This window comes from Rousettus aegyptiacus, unplaced genomic scaffold (genome assembly GCF_014176215.1).
Source record: "Rousettus aegyptiacus isolate mRouAeg1 unplaced genomic scaffold, mRouAeg1.p scaffold_m13_p_3, whole genome shotgun sequence".
Classification (NCBI taxonomy): domain Eukaryota; kingdom Metazoa; phylum Chordata; class Mammalia; order Chiroptera; family Pteropodidae; genus Rousettus; species Rousettus aegyptiacus.
The window spans coordinates 37,787,220-37,795,192 of NW_023416306.1; positions in this window are offsets into that span (position 1 = coordinate 37,787,220).

Sequence of the window (7,973 nt, forward strand, 5' to 3'; positions counted from 1 at the left end):
TGGAGAAACCCCCCTGCTCCACTTCTTAATTTTATATAGAACAAGATCTGAATGCTTTTATTACAGATTTTTATTAAATATGTCCACAAAAGAGACCATTCAATACCTTATATCTGTATGGACCACAAGTGTTTACATAGTGCTGTTACATATTATTACACCTGGTAAAATGTAAAGGCACCAAGAGGTAGGAAGGATGGGTATTAAGATCCCCATTTTACAGACTATAAAACTGACATTCAGAGAAACCAATGACCTCTTGAAAATTATGCAACTAATAAGCAAATGAGCTTTTAGAATCCACTTCTTTCTGCTCACTAGAGCTTCCTTTTAATGACTTATATTAATTATAATGTGTTGTGCTTTACAAAGTAGTTCCATGTGCTTCTTCCTTCCCATATAAAACTTTGTTAGGTAGGGAGAGCCAATATCGTGACCATCTTACAAATATAAAAACAATAACTCAGAGAAAAGTGACTGTTTACATATAGGTAGACATCAACTCTATAAATTTATATGTATAGCTATAATGATAATAATCCTAAATATATATACAGTTAGAAAATATATAAAAAGGTGTTATCAGTATAACTCATATGTCAGGTAATTGGATGCCCTCATCTTCCAGCCCGCTGGGTTCTTTTCTCTTATAGCTTTCAACAGGAATGATTCACCATCGACCCATGTACAGTCAGAGACCCAGCATTTTTCTTAGTAGCTTCAGGGATTCTGGAGGGGCTCTGTTTCTCTGAATCATCACTGGCTATGATATCTTGCTTCTGATGAAAGCTTTATCAACATTCAGTGCCTCTTACTCATCTGTTCCTTTTCCACACCAGACTACCCTTTAGGACATTCTTTACTCTTTTGAAGTATCCTTGACACAAACTGTGTATAATGAACACTTTTACCTAATGTTTGAGTGATGGAAGTAGTTAACAACTTGGAATGGCAAACAAGTGAAAGTAGACTATTAACTATTCCTGTCCCTTGGTTATCCCCAATCCCTCAAATAGCTCAATCATAGACACCACCCAGATTTTCTCAGTCTAGCAACTCTCCTTACCTCATGTCTCTTCATGTCATTGGAAAGGTTCCAACAGTGTGATTGGCATAACTTCCCCCAGTACAGTTACTACTGTGTAGCATTTTTATAGCTTAGGGTTGATTTCTGAATCTGACTAATTTTTTCAACATCTATATATGGAAGAGAGAAACGCAGATATGACTCACTCATTCTTCAATCTCAACTTGTAATCTAAACTAGGAAACTTTATAATTTATCCCCTTTTTCATTATTTAAAAAGATAGGAAAGCTTTTGAAAGGGAAGCCATGCTGGAAATAATCTTATAATCTTCATTAATGATGTTCATCAAGGATTTAAACAGCAGCATAGACTCTTTTTTCTTTATAGACTTAAGAAATTTGACAGATTTTCTTGAAAGGAAACAATTTGTTTTTAAGTCCTTGGAGGATTTTATATTCTTTGAAAATTGTAAGATATATAATTAATTACTCGAAAAATGATTTATTATGATGATAATTGTCACATATACATATAATTTAATAAGACACTGAAAAGATAAAATAAAGAATTGTCAAATATTTATTGTAAATTGTATTTAGAAACATTTTTATAACATTTAGATTTCTATGCAGCAATCAATGCTCTCTAACAACTTGCTCCCAAAACAGTAAACATGAATCATGTTGTAAAAATTAGATTCAGAAATCTACTTTAAGCTATAAAAATGCTACATAGTAATAACTGAACTGGAAAAAGATGTGCTAACAGTACATTTTCTATCAGTTCTAGAATGTTTACAATAGGCTAACACAAACAACCATATTTAACACTTAGCTTTTGAAAATTTACTTTTTGTTGAATAAAGTATGTTAGTCACATACATTTTTGAATTATTTATGCAATGCTTAGGAAAGTTTATAATCAAAGTTGCATCAAAGTAAGTTTAATTAAATTTTTATTATCTGTAAAGCTACTGCATGCACAACTAGAACTTTACTAATTATTAAAACCAAATATATACAGTCATAGCTTAGGGAGGAAGAATTGACAAATAAAATACTCAGTAGTCTGCTCAACTATAAATTTAAATAGTGATAAAAAGGAGTATGTAATTTTGTTTTTAACACTTTGAATATCAAGACTTAAGGTGTTGGAAAGCTTCTGATTTTTATTATGAACCTTGACTCACAGCCTTCTGTTATATCTTAAGAAGGACCTGCATTTATTCCAAAGCTGTATGTAATCAACCCTACTGGCAACGAACTTTTACTGAGTATGCCAAACACTGTCATGTAGGTGATCTAATAAAATACCTGAATACTCCATCTCAACTTCATTTTAAAGATGAGTCCATGGAGTCTTGGATAGGTTCCTTAATTTGCATAAATTCACCCAATGGGCATATTGTAGAGTAAGATTCAAATCTCAGATTGTTTTTCTATGTTTTCTGCTTGTTTGTTTGTGTGTTCATGCAATAGCTGTGGTTAATAATACATTTTATATATCTCTCTATGATGTGGAATATTCTTTAGAAAATTTTCGGTATGAACCAGTGAGTCAAAACATCGTTGCTAAATTTATATTTTGTTCATTGAACAAGGTTAAATCCTAATTCATTCAAATTGTTTTGATGTTCTGATGAATAATCAAATGACCCACTCTTTGAGCTCATCTTTTTATTTTTTAATTCTCAGCAAAGAAATACTCACTTAAATTAGTGTTTAAAATATAAAACTAGAAACCATACTTAAGTAACTATCCAGATCCTGTTGTCAACATGCTTCCTGGGGAATTTAGAATTATTTTCCAAGTCTCAAGCATAGTAACATGCAAAAAAAAAAAAAAAAAACTAATCATAAAGAAAGTTATCATGAATAGTGGATACTGACACAGACACACACATACACACAAGCTCCCTATGAATATTAACATTTGATTTCATAGATAATTTCCTACCCTTTGATGACTCTCCCCAAATCTTTAATTATAGAAGAAAATTGTTGACAATAATATGGTTTAATTAGCTATATTTCTTATTTTTAGACCAATAAACAGTGTTCTAATATACTTGCTTTGATTAGATGAAAAATAAGTAAAGCAAGAACAGGCATTGTATTGTTTGAGAAGATATTTGACACATTTTACATTGACTGTTTCATAAAGATCCTTTTTTCTCAGCAAGGTTCAGTTGAGATAGTAGCCTAATGTAAAAAAAAAAAAAGAAAAAGAAAAAGATAAAAGAGAATATCAGATTCATAACTGGATTTTGCTAACAAGCTTAGATTTATAAGGTCTGAACAATCAAAATTTCATATCCACATCAAGGACAAGAAATAAGCCAAATTCAAGTGTTTGTTTTCTGAAATGCTGCTGAATACATTGTCTGGATTGTTCCACGGAAGGCTGAAAGCAAAACACGGGTGGGTCTACCAAACAATCCCTGACTCTGTTTATAACAACTGAAGCTGTGCCTTTCATATCGCAGTCCCATCAGAAAGGAGAGGGGGAGAGGAAGAGATAAGCCCATCAGTGAAATAGTAGCCTTTAACAACAACCAGTCACTTCCTGCAATCAAAACCATGCTAACATGTGGCTTGTTCAAATAAAAATTACTGGACTGGAGCCAAACAAGGAAAAAGTAATTGATAATGTGGTTTTTCAGAAACCATCCATCCGTCAAATGTGTCAGTCCTTCATAATACTTTATTTCCCTTCTGAACAAAGATCTTTAAAATTCATTGTGTGCACTTAAAAACAAAGTGTTCTTGTGTTGGTTTATAAAGATTCTCTTTTATTTCGGGTTTGTTTTGTTATTTGATTACATTCCCTCCCATCCTGCATTTTTTTTTTTCCAGATAGTTGCTGGAAATTTCTGCCATTCTTAAACAAAGCATCTTTGTGCTGTATCAGCTTGCATTTTCCTTGGATTGTATTTTGGATGATGCCTTTTCACTGACTTCAGCACTGGAGTATTATAGCCACAGCTTTAGTAAGTAGACTGTAACAAACAGATTCACTGGCCCTTTTTGTGTGTTGCATCCTATTAACCTACCAGTGGGAAACGCTACTCAGAGTAAGGCAGAGGAGTGATTGCAAATAGAAGAAAAAGAAGAAGAAGAAGAAGAAAAAAAAAAAAACGATGAGGAAATACTGGATCATACTTGCAGCTAAAGAAAACCATTAACAGTACCTATAAAAAAGAAGTTCTACCTCCAGTAATTCCTCCAATGCATGATAAAATCTTTTACCTAAAACATTTTATTCATTTTAGGATCCTAAAGATCAGTTTGCAAAACTGATAATAGCTTGGCTCGCCATCAGTATCCAAAAGAAACGTTGGTAATGTGAATTTCAGTAACATTCATTCTCTTCTGCTCTGGATGACTTTCATATCAAAGTCAAGCATACCAGAGATTTGGTGCTACACTCACACGCACACACGAGCACATGCACATGTACCCACGGGCACATACATGCACACACGCACATGTGCACACACACATGCACGAATACATGTATGCACACACACACTTTTGCCCTGATTTATAGTAAAGATCACACTTTAAAATGCCTATTTAAAGAAGTATGATAGTTTCTCAGAAATCATATTTTAAATGATGATTATGTGATTAAAACACTGCAACTGAAAATAGAAATAATGAGGTTTTGATGAATAAAAATTTGAAAGAAAAGGTCTGTGTGATTCTGTAAGCTTTTCACTTCTTTCAGCTATTGATTTACAAGTCAGGGCAATCATATTACTATCTCTTTTGTAAACTTCTAAAATTATCAACCATTGACCTGGCATTACTTTAGGTTTATGAGATTTTGTAATCAGGGTCGGGACAGGCTAGCTGGGGAAAAGGCCCTTAGAAATAATTGTTTCTTGTGAAGCCAGCTAAATCCTGACCAGAGAATCTGCTCCTGTTACCTTAGTAAGCATCTCAATAAAGTTTCCTTTTAATGAATTCCAGGAAGAAAAATCCTCAGTAGCAGCACAAAACTCCTACCTTACAACAAGTCCTGCCCCTGAATTTTTTTTTTTTTTGGTATGCTCCAAAAAACAAAAAATAGTTTTAAAAAGTCACATTTATATAAGATAATAATAATTTTCATGTGTAACCCCTAGTCTGCCCATGAGATACTAACACTATAATAGCAAAAAGAATCAAATATTTGCTCCTCATTCAAAGACTGCAACACAAAGAAGTACAAAAGTGCACAGAGCTCTAGGATTATTTTTGGCAGGAGAGATATTATCAGTTCAGAAATGGCAGAGGCCAACTCAACATCCATAGTGGGTCCGTGAAAACAAGATCGAATTTAGGTTTTTTTTTTTTTGTGGGAAATAGCCAAGAAAGTCAATGATACAAATTCTGCCTTCAGAGGTACTCACAAAAAAGGACTGTGGGAACTAGTAGAAATATTTTCATTCTTTTCCTGCTAGAATTTACTGCAGGTCAGTTTTGGTCATTGCTCCATGCTGGGCTTTGCGGGATGATAAAAATGAAATAAAACAATTTATTGGTAATATTTTAATATGTTTTAATTTTTGTTTGTTTTGTATTTTCTTAAACTGAACTAGTACTAATTTTTCAGGGGCATCCGAAAAGCATGTTTCCTAGAAATTTAGAATTTTTATATAAATGGTTGAAAAAAAGAAAAAAAAGGGCTAATATTCAATTTGTAGTATCCCAAAAAGATTTTGTCATAAGTCGATGTAGTCTTGAAAGCCAAGTTTTGTTGAAACAAAAAGGACTCTCCAAATTCATAGTATCATAGTTATCAAGAGCTAGACACGGTTGAATAGATGAGTTTCTTCCATGGTGAGGGGAAACTAGGTCATGAAGCTGTCCTGGGGTAGCAAGAGGATGCCACGACAAGAAAGAAAAAGGCCAAAGCTTATGCCTCTTGGCCTGAGGGATTGTGGAGAGAAGGAAGTGAGAGAGGAAGATTAGTAGTGGCCGAGTATGGTCTCCATCTTTCTTCCAAGTCCAAATTTCAGTGGGCAGAAACATATGTTAAATAAATTATTCACATGTAAGAGCATGAAAATACATATATTTTCATGCTCTTACATGCCTGAACTCAAGATGCACTGGGATGTGTCATAGTTTCTTAGCTACTGTTATTTTCTCTTTTAGAAGTATATAGAACAATGGTAAATCTCAAAATCAGTGACATCTTTGAATCAATGAAATGTGCTAAGTCGGGGAAAAGGTGAAGTGAGGGACTTCTGCCCTTTTTTCCACTTGGGGCTCCATGAGAACAAGACCTTATAGACCACCTTTGGCAACCAAGAATGGCCATAGTAAAGTAAACCCATAGATCCCCAAAGTGAGGCAGATGGCAGACCTCTTGAACCACTATCTGCTTCTTCATAAAGTAAACAAGACCCAGAAGAATCAAGGAAAGTCTGGAAAGTTAAGGGAGAGTCTGACAGAAACTCTAGAAGGAAGGCAGTCACTGCATTAGGAATGTCAGGAAGGCTGGCTAGGCCAGGATCTATTGGCAGTCCTCGGTGCTAGCAAGAATAAATGTGAAACTAAGTCACCAAGGGAATGACCAGCTCCAGACAAAGCTGAAAAGGAATACTGACCATCAGTTACACTAGCCCCAGGCCAGAGGATCAGTTCCCAGAGGACCTAGAAGGAGAGACACTAATCCTCTCTGGTCATTAGTTCCTGGGATGCTCAGGCCATGCCCTCTATAACAGATCCCAGGAGGATCCAGGGTGGACTTTGCTTATCTGAGGACCCTGTCACCCCACTACCAAGATAAAGCCACAGAAACCTTACCTCTTCCCACGTACAGAGAGGCCATTTTGGTAAAATAAGGAGAGAAATCAAAAATCTGAAAGACAAAACATTTCTTCCAAAATAGGCTGAATATTTAGGTAGAGTGTAAAAATTAATGAAGAGGTTGAAATTTTATAGATTGTTAAAATAAATTTAGTTTTTTTTTTCTTGATGCCCAGTTAAACATTTGTAAAGGGGATCGGTTAATAGAACAATGAAAGAAACTATGCTTTCTCTCAACATCTGATTTGTAGTATAATTGAAAATGTGACTCCAAGAATTCAGAATAATGAAGAACTACCCTCAAAAAGTCTAAATCTAAAAAGTGATAATATTAGAATCAATATATAATATAAAGTACCCATTAACCTGAGTCTATGAGATAGACTGTCTTTGCATAAATTGGCAGATTGTTATTCTGTGGCCCATATTGTAATATTAATGGTGTTTTAATAGAACCAAAGGATACTGTGTTATTATTAACATTGTTTGTACATCTTAATAGTACTCCTTAATCCTGGTTAAGAAAGAAAGGGATCCTATAGGTAGATTACTAGTGTTTAATAACAACAGTCAAATACTTGTATAAATATGAGTCGGAACAAATCTTTGCTTGTCAATGGGCATTTTCAAGAAGTAACACAAAATAGAACAGGAGAAAATGAGCAGCTATCAGAGATATCAATAATTGCCTTTTGAGGGCCTGATAAGACAAGCACAGAATGACCATCAGAGCTGGTAAGCAGGATTAGGAGAGGGATAGAAATGGCACCCTGGTTCCTTCTTGGACATATCAGCTTAGCGATTTGCTATTGGCATCTTCAAACATCACTTGTGCTCCACTGACAGCTGTGCTTCAGGAAGAAGAAGGCAATGGCACCTCTTGCTCTGGAGTTGAACACCAGTGCTTCCCAGTCTCCGCAGAGTCTCATCAGCTACTGGAAAATGCTTCTTTTGGTGCTAAATATAATCTGTTCTATTATTCCTTCAGCCCAGCACTCCAGGTTCCTAAGGCCCTCCTGTAGCCACCAAAGTTGGAGGATGCTGGGTCAACAGAGTCTCCACGAGTGGATGAACCATTCTGTCACAATGAGACAGAACAGTGAACATCCCTTTTAATGCAAATGAGTCCCCTCTTTAGAAAGCT